Below are 21,029 nucleotides of genomic sequence, written 5' to 3'. Positions count from 1 at the left end.
TGAACCTGCCTCTCTTTCATGAAAAACTATATTGTAGGCTTTTGAGGAGAGTTATCTGCACTTCCTTTGTTTACATTATCCATGTTAGCTGGTCAATTTAACCTGACAGTGTTCCCGGGATTCTTTTGGAACTGGAGACTCTGACTATTCCAAAAACCAGTGCAGAGTAATGACAAAAAGAGCATGGAGAGAACAGTCAGCTACCCACAAATGTATGTGTTAAGTGGATGGGCAGTGCAAACACATCTGAGAACTTTTTTAGGTATGTGGGTCCTGGACAGCAGCACTGTTGCTGTTTATAATTAATTATGCAGTTGTATGCAAAACTATCTAAAGTGAATTATGTATCCTAAAATTAGGAAACACATTAAATGGAAATGGAGGTATATGAATAGCACACCAGCTTCTGCATTTGACCATTACAGCGTGCCTAGTCATCTGCAGTTATTAAGCAAATTCAGGTGTGAATGCAACTGTGGGCATGCATGTACGTTTAGCTCTTTCCATAATCCATCTGGTTGACTGTTGCTTCTTCTAAGAGTATACAGTGTCTTTTAAATCTGTTATGCCACATTATTAGTTTTTTAAGGAAACAGTCTTTTTTTAAACACAGACACACGCACACATTTTAAAAGTTTCTTTACATAATACTCAAGGTACCTTTGACATGTTTTAAATATTCAAAACAACTACAACAACAAAAGCAGACTGAGAAATTTTCTCAGAATTGTAACACGGAGAAAAATCCTTGCACTGCAGGCACACATCTCAGCTACATCATATTCCCACCCCTGTTCTTCTCCTTTCCCATTGGAAACACAAAGAAAGAAAGGTGCTTTCAACATGGCAGAGAGAAAAGATGGTTCAAGTTAGTTTTAGTCTAAAGTCTCATTTTTAGTCTTCTCTATGACAGGAGAAGCAGGCAGTGATTTATGAAATCTGAAATACTTATTTGCTTCTCCCCAGCAAATAGAGGACTTTTCAGCCCAATGCTTCTTCTGGCCAAATGCTGCCGTAGCAAGGAAATGGTTTGAGGCTCTCCCTTGTCCAAATGTAGTGAATGTATAGTTTATGTATCAATTTCACCTAGCTCTTCTATCAAGGCCTTCTCAGGTTCTTGTATTTAGAGGCCAGAAAGGCCTCTGGTGACCTCCTAAATAAAACAAGTCATGGAATTCAATCCAGTGATGTCCGCATAAAGTCCCTAGCTTCACTTTGAGTGTAGACTTCAGTGGACATCCAGTTTTGTTTTAAAACATCAAATAATGAGAAATCTACTGTATCCCACAGGAAACTGTTCAAATAGTTAATTCTTCTCTCTCAAAAGCATAAATTTTATGTTGCATTTGAATATTTCTAATTTCAGGTCCCTTGTGTTTCATGTTGCATTATCCAAATATTTTAATACGCATTTAGCATTGGGCTTAGATGAGCCACTTGGAGCAACCATTGCCTTTCCTGCTTACCCACCCACTGCCCAGATGTAGTTACCCTCCAGAGCTGGGATGGCTGAATGGCTTCTGAACTGTTGCAGTTTACAATCATAAACTGATCCTGGGCAGTAGCTTGCAGGAATCAAAGACTGAGCTGTTTCTTGCTGCTGCCATACAGTTTGATCTGCTGAAGCTTGTATATCAATATTTTAATGTTACAGACTGAGGTACTTCTCTCTATGCACATAGTTATGATCAAATCTCTTCCTAACCTTCTCTTTGAATAGACTGACCTCTGAATCTTTCACAGTAAAATGTGCATTTGAGACCTCAAATCAGTTTTGGAGACATGGATAACCATTCTAGGATAATGATTCTGCAAGCTGTGCTAATCTACACAGACCTCTCTTCAGTGAAAAAAGGATGAACCCTCCACATGGCTACTTTTTTTTCCAAATAAAATTCCCAATCCTGCAAATATGACCTGATACCAGACTCCTCCAGAAATTGGGGGTAATGAAGCCTTGATATTTTAAACCCTGGCTAAATACCTCAGAGAAGCAAAAAGTAAATGGCAAAGCTATGGCTATTTGAACTACTTGTTTTACTTTGGTTTTCACTTCTGTAGTGGATAAAGTTAACAAAATACAAAAATTCAGCATCAAAAACACATTTTTATTTGATTTGCAAAGAGAAGTATTTTATTTCTGCAAGGAACTGGCAGTTCGAAGCAGCTTATTAGGACTGTTCATTTACACGCAGAAGTTCACTGGAGTAGCTGTAATACATTGTGTGACCGAATTAATATGTATGAGAACGTCCAATATGTGCATGCAAAACCTCCTTGTTTTTATGGCAGCTCGTTATGCAGCAATTCAATGAAGTCAGCAAAGTAGTCTGAATTCAAGTTACTTTGCAGTGAATTGGAAATCAGGAGGAGTATAAGCTACCTTGCATTGTTGGAGTAGGTGAAGTTCATTAATGTTCATTTTGGGAATGATTTAATGATGAGCAGTTGATACATTGCCAGCTCATAAAGTCAGCTCAATATCAACTCATTAGCAAGAATCCCATCTCTGTCTGAGTTGTTATGAGACTTGTACCTTAAACAGTGCTTAAGGGAGATTCATAATCTTATTAAAAGAAACAAGTCTCCAAAATATGTTTTTTTTTTTTTTAAAAAAGGGTGAGAGTTTATAAAAGTAATGTTGGAAGTGCCTAGAATCATAGAATCACCCTTAAAAATTAAGCACGAATAACAAGGTATGTCAACGTCTTTCTTGTTTAACACAAAACCTTTATTTTTTGAATCTGCTAGAAGTGGCTCATGTAGAAGGCCTGCTATCTTATATTTTTAAATCAAGGAAAATAACACAATTTAATTTAAACCCGGTATACAAAACAAATCAGTAACACCATATCAAAAGCACAGACTACATCTGGTCTCAATCAGTTTATGCACAACATTCAATGCACTTGAAAGCACACCACCCACAGCAACATCTCCCAGCGCGCTGAGAGTTTCCAGCTTTACCTTCCTTGCTTTTTTGTTTCCCCTCATTTAGAGTGTGTTCTTTAAAAGCAGACAAATAAACAGACTTCATTTTCATGATTCACATTTTCCATAATCTTGGGTCCAGCACTACTGGCTCCACCTTTTTTTTTAAGCTATTCATGCATTCCTTTATTTATTGTCCAAAGTACCAAGCAATTTGATCTATAAGTCCCATTGATTTGACATGTTCTTTGCAACTCCTAAGACATTTTGGCCCCACAGACCGACATCTTTTTCCAAGCCTATTATTTGGGCATCCTAGATATCTGAGATTATCTTTTAATTGTTTGTTTAACTAAAGCACTGATGTATTGACTTAATTGTGTCTGTTCTCATTTATCTGCTTAAACAAGCAAGAAATTCTAAAAGATAACAGCACTGTTGATTGACTGTATGACGTTTGATCCAATCCATATCAGCCACAAAGTCAGTATTAGGTTTGCAATGAGAAGTCATCTCCAAAATCTCAAGGAACAGAAAATCTGTAGATGCTTGGAAGAAATTCAGTTCCTGCAGTAAAGAGTCATTTGTTTTGGTTTATTTACCCCAGTAACATATATGAAAGCAATGTCAGTAAATCAATTGACAGCAAAAACTTTAGCTCCTAAATAATAATTGCAAAGTAGGATCTGTCAGTTTCATGCCTGGTAAGAAATAATAATAATAAAAAGTAAAAATATTAATAAAAAGTAGAAAAAATACTATGACAGTAAACTGATATATATATATATATATATAAGCAAACTTCTGTTATTTGTACTGTGCAGTTTTCTACCTCTTAGAAATGATTCCCCCATAATATTCAGTCTGACGATCTCATTGTCCTTTGGATGTTTCAAGTTGTCCACACTTTGTTATGGACTTTGGGGATATTTTCCTCAGCCAAATCAAAACAGTGGATTCTTGGTTTGTTTTCACTTCTTTCACATGCCTAGCCAGCTTCTGCAGCTTAAGAAGAGATAGTGCAAGTTGATTATGGTTTTGATGCAGAGGTTTTTGCAGTTTCCCTTTGTAGGCAAGTCAGAAGCTGTGGAAGAAATAGAAACAGAGGAGAAGTAGGGACAGAAAGTCTCAAGGAGAATATGTAGGAAATTCTTGTTAAATTTTTGGATGATTTTATCAGTTCTGAGCACCTTGGAAAAAGCATTTTTTTTTCTACTCCTGGAATATTATGTTTGTTTGAGTAGAGCCATTAAAAGTGTGGGCATAATAATTCGTGAGGCAGCTTGTGACCCATGTTGCTTTTTCTTGCCTTCTTCACCCTAGTTAAACTTTAAAAGCTTCCCACATTATTGTCAAATGCTTCTTGCAGCTAAGAAGATAAATGCAGCAAATCACCTCCTGTTATAGGTGAATTACAGGTTCTCCCTCCTGGAAGAACCAACAAACATTTTCTGTACAAGGCAACAGTTTGTTTTCATTGAAGCTGAAATGGAAAATGCAGGCAAGTTCTGCAAACTGTTTTGAGAACAGAGACATGGGAAAATTAAGACATTAATGTTTCTGGCTGCATCAAGAATAGCTGTCACACTGTCAAAAACATTAATGAACAAATTAACAATAAATTTTAGCACCGTATCTTCAAGAGAATTGTAACCAACTTACCTGTACAAAATATTTGAGCTGGAGGTGATAAAAGGTAAACTAATGAAATAAAGATAGTGTTACTTCCGGAGTAGTCAAGCTGTGCAGGGCAAGAGAGGCTATGCATTTCTCTCCTATAAGCCACCTCTCTTCTATGATTTGTAAATTTTCCCTGTTTTTCTCATTTGAATAGTCTCATTCAAATGGGTCTCCTTTAAGTGATAGGAACTACCTAAATATCAAGAACATGTTTCAGAATAAGGAGGTTTATGCTTACAGCTGCCTCTTTTTCATACTTAAAGTATTTTGTTTTTCTAGGGTTGTGATGATAGAGGTGTTATGGTTTCTTGTGGGATCCAGATGTTTGATGTCAGTGTTCGATGCAGTGGCTGCAGAGCTGCCAGGTCAACTATAAATGGTACTTGGCCATGTGAGTTAGGGATCCAGAAGGCCAGAGACCATGCTATCACCTTGCCTGCCCTGCTGCTGCCTTGCCTGTCAGCCATTGCACAATGCAGCCTGGTGTGGCCACATCTTTGACCTCAGCTTCGTGAAATAGCATTGTTTTCTTGCCAGCTGCAGAAGACTCTCAGGACTCTGGGACTCTGCTGTTCTTAGTTTCCTGAGCTACATTTTTTTTTTTTTTTTTTTTTTTTTTTTTTAAGGGCAAAACAGGCAGAATCTCCTGCAATTGCTCAAGTTTTCCCTTCTGTTTTAACATTTTCACTATCTCCTGCTGGCCTGAGTTGGTTAGGGAATCAGAGCTTCCTGCTTGCTAATGTCAGACTGTAATGAACGCCTGTTTGACACTGTGTTGTAGCCTTTCTGATGGATTTGGTTTTGACATAAGCTGGTGAGACAAGCTGTCATTCACCACTCTTATGATGTTTTCCTTGTGAGTGGATTCTTCGGCATCCTTTTGCCCAAAGGACAGTCAGACACTCTTCTCACACCTGCTCTGGTTTCTTCCAGTGCTTAGATGCAGAGAGACAGTCACTATCCTTTAGAAATTTGCAATTGGCATTAACCTAAGGCACTGACACAGGTATTTTTGTGATCCAAGGTAGACGTTAAACAGCTGAGGTGGGAGGGGGGTGGCCGTACCTATGCATGAAGCCTGTGCACTGTGGAAACCTTAGCTAATTACCTCTGGATGAAGAAACCGTCAAGGTCTGCTGGCCAAGACATTGGAGGCTGTTACCTGAGCAGTTCCCTGGCCCTGGGCAATGAGCCAGCACAGCTTCCAGGCTGTGCCAGCCCATTAGCTGCAAGCTACTAATATGACACATCCCTCACGACTTGTGTCCTCTAAAGCTAGCACTGGATTCAGTCCCAGATCCGAGCTCCTACATCATATGGCTTTTCCAGATTTTCAGTGTTTAATTAGATCAGCACACACAAAAGCCTAACCATTCCTTGTTGCTTAAAAAAAAAAAAATAATAAGGCTGCAGATGATGCAGCAGTGCCTGCTTTGCTGTACAGCAGTACTGGTGAGAGCTGTGACCATGACGGGAAGCTTGCTGTGGCGCTGATGCTAATGCCAAAAGAGACCCTTCCAAACATAATGAGAAGGCTGTGTGAGAAAGACATGGCAAGCCCAAGCCCATGCTTTAGGGGAAATACCTCCACAGGCCTGGAAAAGTGTTGCTGTAAGTAAAGAGGTCTGGCTGGAATGGGAGAGTAGCTTGGGGGTGGTGATTGTGTGTTAAGACTTCATGTCTCCTAATCGTGGCCTGCACTGCCCTGTCGCCTTCTGCCCAAGATGAAGACCTTGAGGCAAACTTTGGGGTCCAGATCCCAGCTTTGCCAGCTTAGAGACCAGTGTGTGGGTGTCTGGCTGTATGGCTAGCACACATCTGCTGTCTAAAATGACAGCTCTCTATTCTTGTAAGGTAGTACAAAGCTATTTTAAGCTGGCACAAACCTTGTCCAGGAAAGCTCAGACAACACTGGCACCTCCAAAGTGTGTGGGGGAAAGGCAGCTGAGATAAGCAAACACAGCAGTGAAAGGTCAACATCCCAACCATCCAAAAACCACCACACCTGCCCCACCATGTATATTAATCCCATGGCATAAAGAAACTGTTGGAAGGCCCCTTCCTGTAAGAGGAGTGCTGTCAGGAGTTGGGCTGGGCTGTTGGTGATGGTAATCAGAAGCAGGCTCATATGGGGCCACTGGCTCTGCTGGAGGAGGAGAGGAGGTGCTCACTGGGCAGCAGGACAGGCCGAGGTGGGCCTGCCCTAAACAGCCGACAGCCACCCACACCCCTGTTGTGTCAAAGTGCCACAGCTGCCCTCATGGTTTGTTGTTTGACTTTCTGCGGGATTTTAACAGCTCAAAAAGTGTGTGTGTGTGTTTTTTTTATTATTTATTTTTTATTTTTTATTTTTTATTTATTTATTTTTTCTTTTGTCCTAAGAAAGAACATCTGCCCCTGTCTGTAGGATTCACCCAGTCTTTCCTCTCTAAAATCCATAATATAGAAAACCTCCCATTAGCACACAAGGAACATGAAGCCTTATCCATGCACAGCCCAAGACCTGTCACACACACTGCATCTCTTAACAGTTGAGCAGTTTCAGCCAGCAGCATTTTTATTTTTATTTTTATTTTTTAACCAGTGCTTGTGAACCAGTAAAATGCATTCTACAGAATTGTTCATACCGAAATACAGATGCCTCACATAGACGTACTACTTAGCCTCCCCTCCTCCATGGTGGGACAGCCCCACCTGGCCATGCTGTGCCCTCTTAAACGTAAGTGATAGCCCATCACCTTCTGTATAGGCAGCAGCAGGTGGCAACAGGTCTCTCACCTGCAGTACTTAAGGTATCAACTATGGAAACAGCTGGGCCTGCTTGTGATCTTTCTATTTGTTGCCGTTCCTTGGCGGATTTTGGTCAAACTTGCAGCTGAGCTGACAGAGGAGCCCTGGAGAGCCTCTTGGTGCCCCTGCCTTGGATTGACTGGAGCGCTTTGGATGGTTTCCTCTTGGTGAGTGAAGCTAACCCATCTAAGATGAGATGGAGAGTAACTTCTGTCATCTATCTTGCCTGCTTTGCTGTGTCATTGTGGACTTCAATAGAGGCACAATAGCTGGTCATGAGTGTGCAAACAATGTTTTAACCTTGTATGGCTGTTTCTGTGATTAGTGAGATAAGAAGGAAGGAATTTGATCCATATGTTATTTCAGTTTTCTCTGAATACAACCATGTTGTAACTTAATCTTCTTTAGGATTTTCTGGTTCCTGGGGTCTTTTAAAATTCAAGCATGTTGTTTTCTATTCAGAAGCAGACAGAGCACGTTCTTTGTGCATCACTATGATTTTCAACCCAGGACAGAGATAGCAAATGCTGGTACCAATTTCAGTTGACTCTGGCAAATTAGTCTGTGAACTTGGACAGCTTGGTAAAGATTATGTGTCCTATTCGGCTGTTGCATTGTTAGCATTCCCTGAAGGAGGGAGTAGACTGCTACCAGGCTTGCTTTCTGTCCCCAGAGCTGGCAGCTGGATTTATTGCTGTAGGAGAGAAAGTGCTGTGAGGAAGTCCCTCATCCTGAGCCCATCTATGCCAGTTCTCAACTGCCCCTTGGTCAGAGTAATCATCCTCCCAACTCACTTGGTGGAAGCTCCCTACCTGATTCTAGTTAAACTGGGCATCTGAGGCCTCAGCTTGTGCTGTTTGAGAGCATGGGTAACCTTGAGGTGCAGGAGCTCACAAACTTGCTTGGTGAGCCCCAGGGCAGGAGGACATCAAGGTTTGATGGTCCCTCAGCTGCTGGGTATGCTGCTGTAGGTAAGCAGCTAACTCCCAACAGCTGAGCAGCTACTGCTGCCTTGCTTTAAATATTTCAGAAGATAATACTAACCCATGAAAAGTAACTAGTCAGATCACAACAAGTCTACCAAATACTTAAATGCCCAAGAGGAGGAAGCTTTTATCTTCTCATGCGTGGATGGTTCAGAATGCTACATCCCATAAACCTCTTTTCCTGTGTACAATTAGATATAATCTTCTTGAAATATTATTTTTTAAATAAGTCTTTTCTGTTTTGCAGTAGCTTCAACACTTTTTACAGCCACTGCTTTGTTTGGGTCAGGCTGTAATCTTTCTTTAGAAACCCAATGTCTCAGAAAAGTTATGGGTCTATCAAAAAGCAGCAGTTTAATTTTATAGGCACACCTGTGAATTTAATTCTCTGTCTAAAACTTCTTTTAAGTCCTTAAAGGGTCACTCCAGACTCAAGGGGGGAAGCTATGATTGCATCGTCTCCGTAAACTGCATGATATATAGACATACTGAACCTGACAGCTGAGTGTTCATTAATCCTTAAACCCAGCCAAGTAACTTGTAATTCCAAAAGGCATCACATTTAAAATGAAAAGTTCCCCTTATGATAAATGCCCATTTAAAAAAACAAACAAACAAACAAAAAAACAAAACAACAACTAAAAACAGTTGTCATCCATTTGTAACTGCCAACAGCTGCTAGTAAGATCAATGGTAGCTAAGTTTTCCTTGCTCAAGGAAACTTTAGTGAACTGTAAATTCTAGGACATGGATATTTTTTCCTCATCTGACACCCCCCACCCTTTTTTTTCCTTAAACTGAAATGAAAAAATTTTAGACTACGTTAAATCAGCTCATAGAAAGTTTAATCTATGCTCCGGAGGGCTATGCCGAGGGGGAGAGGAATTTCTGGGCTAGAACAAACCTGTTTTCTAGTGCAGTCTACCAGCTCTGCTTTTAAAGATAATACATTTGAGGCTACCATTATTAAGTGTTTCATGTAAGAACTGTATTTCTTCCTATGGTTTCACCCCTCAGAAACCTCTCTGGTTCATACAGTAAGGTGAGATAACTCTTTGTCTTGAAAAGTGAGGTAGCTGTAAAAGCACATCTTTTTAATATTGTTTTTAGAATGATCTTGTATGGTAGCAAATTTTTAAGTTTAGCTTTCTGAAAAGTGGCGTAAGCCAAGTCAAACTTAAAATTTGTCCAGAAGGAGGGGGGAAAAAAAAAAAGGAAAAAAGAAGAAAGCAGAGGAAGACAGTGTATTTGTCAGTACAAGAGGCACCTAAAGGTAGAATGTCCATGACCAGATACAGTAAGACACTTGATCACTGTTTAAATTACTGCAGGAACATGAATGTTTTAGTAAGAGACCTACAGCATTTCTCTCTGTGACTGTGTGTTCCTTTTTACCTCAAGCAGAAGTATTTATAAGCCATAGACAAGTCTCTTTATGAGGTACTGATAGCTTGACTAAACAAAAATAGCTGGAATCTCTGGACTGTCTATTCTCTTGGATATTCACTGCAATTTTGTAATTTTTGGTAATTTAGGGAAGGTAAAATTGCCACTCTGTTCAAGTCAATGTGAGTTCTGACATTTATTGCAATGGGGCCAATATTTCTGAGGGGGTCCATTACCTAAGGAGCTCCTTCCTTACAGATGGCAGGTAGTCTATGTGCTTATCTGAACGTGTGTATCTGATTCTGGTGAAGTTTTTCTTTCACTTAATACAATGCTTATTAATTCTGCTTTTTGGTGGAACTGTACGTATTTTTACATGTTGAAAAATTCTCTCTATGGCTTTTGAGCCTTGCCCTGATTAGATGTGCACTTTTAGGAAAGCTTGAATGACAATCCACCTTGGCTACTTGGCATCCTGTAGACAAGCCCTACACTTAACAAAGCTTAGCTAGATAGGAGCTATTTAGAGAGATTACTAGGCAGAACTCTTGACTTCCTTTTCACTGACAAGAAAACAGTTATTAACATAGGACAACTTACGTACCACAGTGTTACACAGTGGAAGCACTAAGGAACTTTGGTTTTACTGGAAGGTAAATTAGTCCAGGTCAAATCACAAAGGTCTAGAATAGTGCTGACCATGTCTAACTGTTAGTGAAACCTGCAAGGACCTGCAGCTCTGTGTATTTAATGTCTAGAAAACCACATTGCTTATCTAACTTTCAATAAAAACCAAACATCCTCATCCCACCCTGTGCATTTGTGGCAGAGAGTGACCTCAGTCCTGAGAGCCAGGGAGACCTGTTAGTCTGATGGCTTCAATCAAGAATTCTCTTTATTCTCTGTAATTGAATCTTGTCTGAGACAGAAGTAAGGAAAGAAACACAACATGAAGACTAGAAAATGAGACAGGAAGTGCAAAAGGATGGAGGAGAGATACAAAAAGCTTGGTTACTATAAAATTCCCCTGAAACACCCTGAAGAATTCCAATTTATACTTTGTCTTATTTATACATCTTAGCACTGTTTTCTGTTTTGTTCTTTAGCTCTAGAAAATGATAATTGCTCCATACATTGTAAATACCTAATGGTTTTAATAGGTTAAATCTCTGGTAATGTCTATGCGACCTAATAAAGCTGTGTAGTTTTTAATCCAAAGCATTAGGATTTCTATTCTTACTGTGTTGGCGCGAGAGAATATGACAACAAGGGAAACAATTCTAAGAGCATGCAAACAAAATCCAGGAAAGACTTGTGAGTCTTCTGACTCAGAATAAAATGAATTTATAATGAAACAGCCTTCACAAAAGGGAGCCTTTGATTCTTCACTGAATGTTATTTTCTAGAGGTATTTGACAGTGTTGCTCATATCTTGGAATCTAGAGAACAAAGAGAAATGATTTTCATTTCTTTCCCACTAAAACATTCCCTTGATGTTTGAGTTCAGTTTTGGTAATACTCTAATAGGTTGCACTTATATACGGCTTTCCATTTTTAAAGCTGTAGTTTCATATGCCTGCTGCACTAAACCTCACATACCCTCATGGCGTTGAGCAGTAGCAATTACTTTGAGTCACAGGAATGAAAACTGAGGCACTGAACATGATTTCCTTAGTGTACCACAGTACATATGAGTTACATTTGAGAAGACAGTCCTACAGACTTCTGTCCTGGCCTTTTCCCTCCACTTGTGCTGTGAAGCTGGATACCCATTTGACTTACTGTGATCCCTTCTGCCTGGGTAGACTTTGTTCTTTTCCAGGGTAAGACCCTAGGATTGCAAGAAAAATTATCAGTGAAGGGTAACAATGAAAAATAACAATGAATTTGTCTGTGGATTGGCACCAAGGGCAAGTTAGGACAGAATATGACACAGAGCTTAGGGTTTTGACAGGTGTGGGTGGATCTTGATATAGCAGTTTAGGCAAGTAGTTGAGATGAAAAAGGTTGTAGAGTTAGATATCTTTAGGAAAATTTACACACTTATTTTCATTTCTCTGTTCTGCTCTTGGCCTATCAGAGGTAGTATGTAGGGCTAGCTAGACCTCTAGGCTGAACCAGCATGATGGATTTTGCTGTCTACATGCTCTTGCTGTCCTTCTCATGGCTGTGAAGGGGGGAAAATTTACCATTGCCAAAGCTGTTCATGTGCAAACCACTTGGAACAAAAGCAAAAATGCCAGTCTGAAGTGTGGCTAAGGCAAAGACACATGGACTTGTCAATAGGCCCCTACAGAGAGGGCAACTTCTGGCAGAAAGAGTGGTCAGCTGGAATAATAACATCTTAACATGCTGTGTGTGTATATAAGAAACTTGCAGAGTTGAAAAAGAATGTTTATTGAAAAAAAATTCTGTGTGAATTGTTTCATTTGATGTCTCTTTTTTTTTTTTTAATGAAAATAAGATTGACTTTTCTTTTGCACAGTCTTGAAAAAGATGATAATCAGCTTCTAGGTGTACTTGCTACAGTATGTTTGCATGTTGTAAGCTGCATTCACTTCTAATTAAAATCACTGTGATTGGCTTATGAAGCTGGATTCCAAGAACACTATCACTGAGCTGGGGACAGAAACAAAAACTTCGGAGAACTTCGATTTTGTGTTATACAGGGCATTTGAAGATGCTTTCTGAATTGCTGCTTCCTTTACTATAAAACTGTCTATCAAATCCCCTTTATATGTGCTGTTATCAGGCACCAAATAAATGTTCTGTGTAGTTGCTATGCTCCTTGCTTTCTCTGTATACCTGTAAATGCCTACTGATTGCCTGAGAAGACAAGAAATTGTTTTATGTAAGGTCCAGTACAGGCAGGTCTCTTGCACAGTTTCTTTCTGTATCATCAACATAGTTATCTTGGCAGGAATAATTTTGTTCTTTTACATGCAGATAAACATGGTAGGATTGGAATATGAGGCTGCATCCACAATATCTTGAAGGTATTGCACTAGATTTAATAACATATAGGACTGAATAGACAAATGCCTGTCTAATCTCTTTTTGTTATCTTTACTCTTAACGAAGTGTAAAGTGGGGTTTTCCTTTCCTCAAACTTTGAGGAACTGCTTCCCTGTTTTTATACTGATGCTTTATTGAAGCATGAGTGGTTGCCAGCACTGGATCTTACCTCTGAGTTGAAGGGTTAACTCTCCTCATTGACAAGAAATTTAAGCTGTGTTAGATCTCACTGGAAGTTGTTTTTCTTTCCTCCCATTGTAATCACGAACATTATTGGAACATAATTGGTTCCAGCAAGGAATGGTTATATGGTGGAAGTCAGAACAAGAATTTGTCTGTTGGTTAGTGTGGCTTTCAGAGATTCATCTACCAATTACGGTCTCCATCTTGCTCTTGAAACAATGTTGGGGTAGGTGGATGGGATAAGGAAACCCAAATCTTTGTCAATCCTGTAAGTGTTGCCTACAAGGAGCTAATTGTAATGGTTGCTCTTTGGTTATTTACCCGGTGGTCTTTAGCCGTCTGTTTTTGTGATGCCTACGGAGTTGTAATGTGATGGCTGCTTCCTAGGTGAATCAAGGTGTTATTGAGTCATGGGCTAAGAAGGGATTTCTTTACAGGTGTAAAATAGCAATATTCATTCAATTGAAAAAACTCTACTAAAATAAACAATTCACCTGTGCTTCAGTTGACCTCTGGAAATACTCCATTGCTCTTCCACATGCTGTGCTTAGATTCTTAAAGTTCTGAATTCAATAGCACTTTCTTCAGCACGTTCCACTCTCTTTTTTCCCTATCTCTTGTACAGTTTGATTCTCCTGTTAATGAGAGGGAAGTCTCTTAGCATTGTTAATTCCTTCATCTTGTGACTCTTCAGTTGGTTGAATAATGAGAACCTACTGTGCTTTTCAGTTATTCTGGGTAATAATAGTCCTAATAGTTATTTGTAAAAATATTTTTTTTCATAAATCTGCACCTTTATTCCCCCACATTTCTCCCCCCTGCCCTTTCCTAAAAAGAAAAAAAAAAAAAAAAAAGAGCTGGGATAATGGGAAGAAATGAGTCACTGTCTTGCTAATGCAGTTTCTAATAACTTAACAAGGGCTTATGAACTTTTAAAGCTTTAATTACTTTGTGGCAGGATATGCATACATACCCTATGTATTTAAGTTTTCCACTTTCTCCCCTGCTATTACCTTAGAGATCACACAGGCAGCACAGCTGTTTGTGTATCTACCATAAATCTGGAAAGCACAAACAATTTTTTATTTTTGTAGTACCACAGATACATGTATTTATGCAATTCTGTTAGCCTGGTTGCATCATTTCAGATGGTGAGCATACAAACCCAATGCCTGGGAGAGGGGACTGCTTGACTATGTGCCCAGAACAGGATCACGTACAGGGTGGGACTAAGTAGCATCTGGTGAACGGGTAGGTGGGGACTACAGCTAGCTTCCTCCTTTCATTCAGTTCACACCTCAGAGTTGTGTTTGAAGTATACTTGTTTTTAAGGAAATCCTTACTTAATATGCTAACCTTTGTCTTGTTGGTGTTTGGCCATGACTTCCCATTCACAAGTGAATACCACATGGGTTTGACCAACGATCATATTTTAGCCCTCAGATTTGTCAGAAATAGTTGAATTTTATCTAAATAATAGATTACATGCTATTTGGCCTAGGTTCTTGGAAAGCCTTACAAATGTTGTCCATAACTTGAAATAGCTGTTTTTCTCCTGCTTTGGGATTTTTAGTTTGGCAGTTTCATGCTATAGTCATATCTTTTTTTTTTTTTTATCTTTTTTTTTTTTTTTCTTTCTTTTTCCTGCCAGACAAATCTAAAGTGCAAAGAAGATTAATAGCTTTTCTGGCCCTCCATGTAACTATTTGATCTTTCCCTTGCAGTGAGCAAGCCAGAGAAGTCCTGGCGTGGTTTCTTTTCCCACTTCCTTCTCTTGGCATCAGTATGTGGTGGGAAGGAGTACATCAGGTTTGCTTTCTCTTTCCAGTCATGCTCTACAGCTCAAGGCCTAAACGTTGTGATGAAATTTGTTATGCCTCTGACTTTCTTCTCTTTACACCATTCCCTCAGGAAAAACTACCAAACAGCTGCCTTCATTATGCTGGATTTCTCTCTTGCCTGGGTACTGGCATCCTACTCTTCAGAAGTCACTAATAAACAAAGAATTGTTGCCTTCATGTTACATCCCACTGTCATTAGATTTGTATTGTCCAGCACTATCTTTAGGATCCTAAGGGTATGACTAATCTGATGCAGGATTCTGCTCTAACAACTGTCCTGTAGGGCAAGCTGATTAAGGATGGCTTTCAAAATAGCAGATTAGTAAATCCAAAGACTGCATTATTTTCACAGATAAAATGAAACCTGCATTTTCCCCATCTTTGGGGACATTTGAAGCGGGGGGGGGGGGAGGGGATTTGTTCTGGATTGAAGCAGACTTCTTGAAATATCTGTGGAAAAAAAATGGAAAAACTGGATCTGAAAAAAATGGAAACAGAATTTCAGCGTAGCATACAACTCCAAAACTTGGAGATCCAAGACAAGGTCTATAGGCAGGATGGGATTCCAAAGCTTCTGGGACTTCTATCTCCCCTTTAAGGACTACTGGCTCAGCTGGGACCTCATGGCTCTGTATCAGGGAGCATGGGAGACATCTTGTTTTGCTTCAGGAGCATTTGCCCAAATCTTCTGTTCCAGGTTCTGCATGGGCAATTTGGCACTGAATCTGGCAAGCTCCTACTCTTCCATTGGTAAATGGCTGAGACTGCTGCATTCCTATGGATGTTTTGATTCACTGGAAACAGCTGTTTTTCAGCAACAATAAAATACTTTGTTGATATGTTTTCTTTCATAATTATGATGTCCCAAACCACAAAAATGGCAGACACATCTTAACTACTGTTGTATTCAGCTTTTTTTTTTTTTTTTTAAAAAAAAAAAAAAGGAGCTTCTACTAATTGCCTTGTTGTTTTCCACTCTCTTTTCTTTTTACCACTGTAATAAATACAGTGTACTCAAAGATGTCTTGCAGTTCCTCCTGAAAGGAGAGGTAATTACTGAAAGCCAGTTCTCTCATACTTGCAAAAACTTTAACACCATACAGATCTATAAGACCTCAACATCTCTCTTGTCTCAGGTGAAAAATGAATCCCATTCAATGATTGACCTTTCTACGAACAGGAACATCTCCAGAAAGACATCAGATCTATTGGTTCCCAGCTGCTGCTAGGTAAAAATCATTATTAGAGCACACAAGGGAAAACTAGTTGTACTGCAGAGGCTTAGCTCAATGAACGTATTTCTCAGGAAAAAAATCCCTTAAATAATGTGAACAAACCTGTATACAGTATGTGATTTCATGCTTAAGCCTTTGAGGGGAGAGGGCTATGGCTCAAACTTGATAGGACTTGTGGTAGAAGTCAAATAGTTTTATTAAAAAAAAAAAAAATGGAGAAAAAACAAAACTCAAAGTTCAGCTTTAATTTACTCTGCCTGTTCTAGAAAGGAAAATAGATAATGCAGGGTCAGAAAGTCTCTCCTTTTGGAAGGCAAGTTGCTTGCTTTCCCACTTCTCTCCTCATGTACAAATGGAGATGGTGTGTGCTCAGTCTGCATAATAGATTAATTCCATTAATCACTTAATTCCTCATTAAAAGAGTAGCTGATGATTCTTACCAAGGCCTCAAGCTGCAGGCAGATTTTTTTGGGGTGGAGGAAGGGCAATGGACATCAGGGTTGTGGAAGAAGTGGCATGATGGCATGTATATCTATCCTTGGATATACATATAGCAGAAGAAGCGGGATCTTGGTCCAGTCCTTTAACATTTCATTTAAATGACCCGAATTGCTTGATGTCACTGGACATGGAATCAGCGAATTTACAGCTACTCCTTGTAGTAGAATGAGGTGAAACTTCTAAGCCTTGGCATCATGTACCCTTGCACTGTTTGTTTTTTTTTTTTTTAAGTTAGGCAGCCTTTGGAGTAAGGAGACTTCTTGTCCCACCTTTCTCACCAAAACAGGTCCTAATGGATTTGCCCAATTCTGTCTCAGCATCTTCAAAGCACTACTAGATAATGGTGAGTTTATGCTATTTCCTGCTCCCTGAAAAGCATCAGAAAGGAAAAGCACTCTCTACACTTTTAAAAGAAAAATGTTACAGGTAATGGTAACATTTCTCAGGTAATTTCTGAGACTGAAAGAAGAAACAATCATTCAATAATGATTAATGTTCAATAAATGTTAAATTCTCACTTCTTTCATTAATATTTCTCACCAGCGCACATACACGTGTAACCCTCCTTCCCATGCTCATACTAAACTCTGTCCTCTGGTGAAATGCAATATAAAGCAGGATATACAGCAGGAATCTAGTAAAAGACTGTACTTGGTAATCCAATTCTGGGTTGTTTCTTATCCTTTATTGCTCCTTTTTTGTCCTTATTGAGACTCCAATGTGTTGTCTGTATTATTTTATATTCCCCCTGCTTGCTTTCTGACTCTTATTTCTGTTTCTTTCCTCTAGAACAAGAAGTTCAGGTTTTTGGTTGGCTAAGAAAGTCACACCATTTATAGTCATCCAACTTTTTGATTGCTGTGATCACCTACCGGATGACTTTGCAACTTCAGGGCTTGCATGAGAGCATCCCATGGGAGAGGCAGGCAGAGCTGACTTCTTTAGATTCTGGTTAGGTAAAATCCTCTGGTTATTGTCATATAGCAGAATGAATACAGAGGGTTATTGTCCATTGGATAGTGAGTCCTTAAAATAAAATTTCTATCACTTTTTATTACTTTATATTTTGTACTCTCTTCTTATAAAAGACCATTCAGTGGTGATCTAAGATTTACAGTATTATTCAGCTGCAAAGCTGGAGCGTATGATGACAGGAATTCAGATATGAGTTTGCTGGTACAATAAGCCTTTGTAGATAATGCTAGGGAGAAAAAACTATTTTTAATGAAAAACAATTAACGTGAACTTGGAGTTCTTCATCACTAATTGTCCGCAGAATTACTTGAATTTTTGGAACTTTGGGAGTTTGGGGGGGACAGGGGGAGAGGTGCTGTCTGCTGGCATTCAATATTTCCATGAATTACTTTGAGTTAAGATTACATTCTTGTCCCTGGATTTATACTCTGTGAAATCAGTAAATGTTGTGGAAAAGAAGCAGAGGATAAATGCTGAGGGTGTGCCTTTACTGCAAAGCTGAGGTAATATATCTTTACATTAAGTCAATACAGTTTAAGAGATTGAGGATGCACTGAAATTACGCTCAGGTGGTTATGTCCATGTCAGTGCTGTGCTTGCTCAAGTATGTATGAGGCTGAGACTTCTGGGGCTCTTACCACCACCGTTGTTAATGAGCTGAGCTGTTCTCTATGGTCCCACTGGAGGACTAGGGGAGGAATTGGAGCTAGTGGCCTTGCAGCGATGTGCCTATTCCACTCTGAAGTGTGATTATGCAAATGAGTCATTTGTACTGTTTGAGCTGGCCTGTGTAAGTTAAATATGCTGTAACACACAAGCTGTTTTTGTTTTATTTTTTTTTGTTTTGTTTTCAATAGCAGCCAAGTTCTCATGGACAAGCTGCTCATCAGAGCTTGCTCAGAACAATGCAGATTGAGGCTGCCTTCATGCTCAGCAGGAGCATCAGCAGAGGTACCTGAAAGTCATCTTCAATAACTAGGTTCAGCTTGACTCAGCCTTTGTGTCTGGATCAGCAAGCACATTCTTGCTGATAATGGCTTTTTTTTTAAACTTTATTAAGACATGAATGCTAGTGTTGCTCCATTAGAAGTTTTGTTGTCATTGCCTGTGACTAATTACCGTTCCCTTACAATCACTGGCAAATGAATTTTTCTTAATTTTTGGGCATGTAAGTATCACTGTAAGTAAAGCCTGCACTGCCAGAATGCATGCTGAGCTGAGGAGTCATGACTTCTGTCAGCTTTTTTCCTCTGCTTCCTGGTTTGATGTGTATTCATTTCATGTTTTCAGTTCTTCTTCCTAAAAGCTACCTACTAGAAAGGAAGTAATCACATGAAAGGTGCTTGTGTGAGTCCTCAGTTGTAGATGTGATTAGAATACAAGATTACTTGACTGCTAAAATGGTTGGTCATGCCACGGAAGTACAGCCATATCCATTCAACAGGCCTCATCAGGAGACTAGAAGAGTGTGGGGCTGGTACCTGGAAGTGTCCCACTTTACTGTATTAATGGAGGATTACTCTGAAGAGTCTCTGCTGGTCAACAGCTCATTCTATGAAGATAAAGTTCAAGACTTGGGGGTCTCTGTACAAGGATTTGGAAGCCATTGTGGGATCTTTGTGCTCATTTGCCACATAATGCAGCCCAAGAGAATGGGCTGGAAGTAATTTCCATTTACAGTTTGGTTTCTAGAGGAATGAAGGGTTGGGAATGGATAATGGGGCTTCTTGAGAGAAGGTAGAGTGAAATATCAGGAAATTTGAAGGTCTTTGCAGTTTTGAGTGCTTTGAGAAGCCATGGTTGCTGTTTTTCTTCCATGCTTCACCTTTCCCATGACTGCCTCACTATCTTCATCTTCCTGAAGATACTCATCCCTACTGTGTCTCTTGCCTGTTGTCGTTTCTTCCTAAGTCAGGAAGAGACATGTCTTTTTCTCTCTGCTGGGGTGGAGAGATGCTGGGGTGCAGAGCCTGGTCCTGCTGTGCCATGGTAAGGAGGAGCAGAGCCAGGCTGCAGATCTCAAGCAGAGACTGCAGAAGTGCTGCTGTTGGCAGGGTGGTCCCCATGCATGTGACCCCACTTCTGGTGGAGGCATTTCTGCAGGTGTTTGGTGGCTGTTCAGGTTGGGATGAGTATTTATCTCCTTAGATACAAAATAGGCAGATAACTGCTCGCTGCAGGGTGCTGACCGACACAGCTAACTGCTGTGCTGGTGTGGTTTTTTTTTTTGTTTTTTTTTTTTTTTTTTCCTGCTGTTGCCAATATATTAACATTGTTATTAAGGAGAATAGAAGTAGCAAAAATTACCTGGCTCACCTAGTTCCTCCTGACTGCAGGCAACCAGAGAAGAGATGTTGGTTCAGAGAGCATCTGCTTCTCTGGCTTCCCAAGTACCCTGTCATAAGCAGGGCACCTTTCAGTAATGAGGGTCAAGATTCATTTCTGCCCAGAGTACAGCAGTTCATAAGGATTCCACAATCTAGATGGTCAATTAATTTAAATGTTAATAAGATTCCTGTTCTGTTTTGAAATGTAGAAAGGATCTTGCTGCTTTATCCTTCAGTTCACTTTCTCTTGTTATTTATAATTTTGCTTTAGAAGTTCAAGTCAGTTTTGTAGATAAGAAGCACTCTTATTCTGGCTGGTGTGAGAGACTTTTCTGGATGTTCTTTCCAGAGGAGCATGTGCTGAATGTGAGAGATTCAGACAGGGGCAGCAGAACTCTCCTGTGCCTTTCTGGACTCACTCCATCCAGGACATCATCCTTTATTTTGCTTTCAGAGCTACGGTCCTGAGAATAAAGGCCTGTTTTACTGAGGCAGGCTCTTACAAGACATAAAATGTACCTGTGAGACCTCCACAAGTGGCCACTGGGGACTCGCTACTAGGAGAGGGTGAGTTTAAGATAACAGCATAGTTTCTGTGGGAGCCTCATACCACTTAGAGGATGGTGTTTTCCCCAAGATGTCAAGCCAGTACCAGAAATAGAAGCAGTCTGCAGGCTGCCTCTGTGTACCCTAGGGTTTTAATAACTTCATAACAATGACATGAGTAACCCTGTGAGTGCTTTGTAGCGTTGACAAGAAGCTGGAGATAGCGGTGTACATGGTTTTCTCATTACGTATTCTACATGCAGCAGGGCAATGAAACATGAATCCAAATGTATACGGTTTGAATAAAACCCAAACTATTCTACATCACTCTGGCATCTCTTTTGGATGTATGTATTAGAATGAACAGACATCAAAGTGGAAAGGTCCTGCTAATATTATTAGTTACTGGTTTGTTCATTGCGGTGATCCAGAGTTCCCAGTATATCTTGACCCATCTATGACCACGTGCGTGCACACACTAAAAAAAGTTCCCATCACTACAGCCTCGGATTACAACATGAGACAGTGATAACTATTTTGAGTTTAGGGACATTTGCAGTCCTCCCCTGAAACAGTAGAAATGGCTGAACCCTTTCGGGCATCATGAAGCTTTTCTGGCAGAGGTCTAGATGT

General features: G+C 39.8%; 2 long non-coding RNA genes across 2 annotated transcripts in view; one reads left to right on the top strand and one right to left on the bottom strand.

Moving 5' to 3' along the window:
- Positions 1-21,029, top strand: part of LOC311433663 — a 216,064-nt gene that overhangs the window by 80,499 nt on the left and 114,536 nt on the right. The gene's annotated exons all lie outside the window — the stretch shown is intronic.
- On the bottom strand, positions 2,710-6,715 carry LOC311434856. Its single transcript, XR_014691775.1, has 3 exons — positions 6,617-6,715; positions 4,594-4,632; positions 2,710-4,015 (listed from the first exon to the last, which is right to left on the bottom strand). It is a non-coding gene; the product is annotated as an uncharacterized lncRNA (long non-coding RNA).

The sequence above is a fragment of the Aythya ferina genome, assembly GCF_964211825.1.
Source record: "Aythya ferina genome assembly, chromosome: 3".
NCBI classification, from domain to species: Eukaryota; Metazoa; Chordata; class Aves; order Anseriformes; family Anatidae; genus Aythya; species Aythya ferina.
The sequence above is the reverse complement of the archived record's forward strand: the minus strand, read 5'-3'. Positions and strand labels throughout refer to the sequence as shown.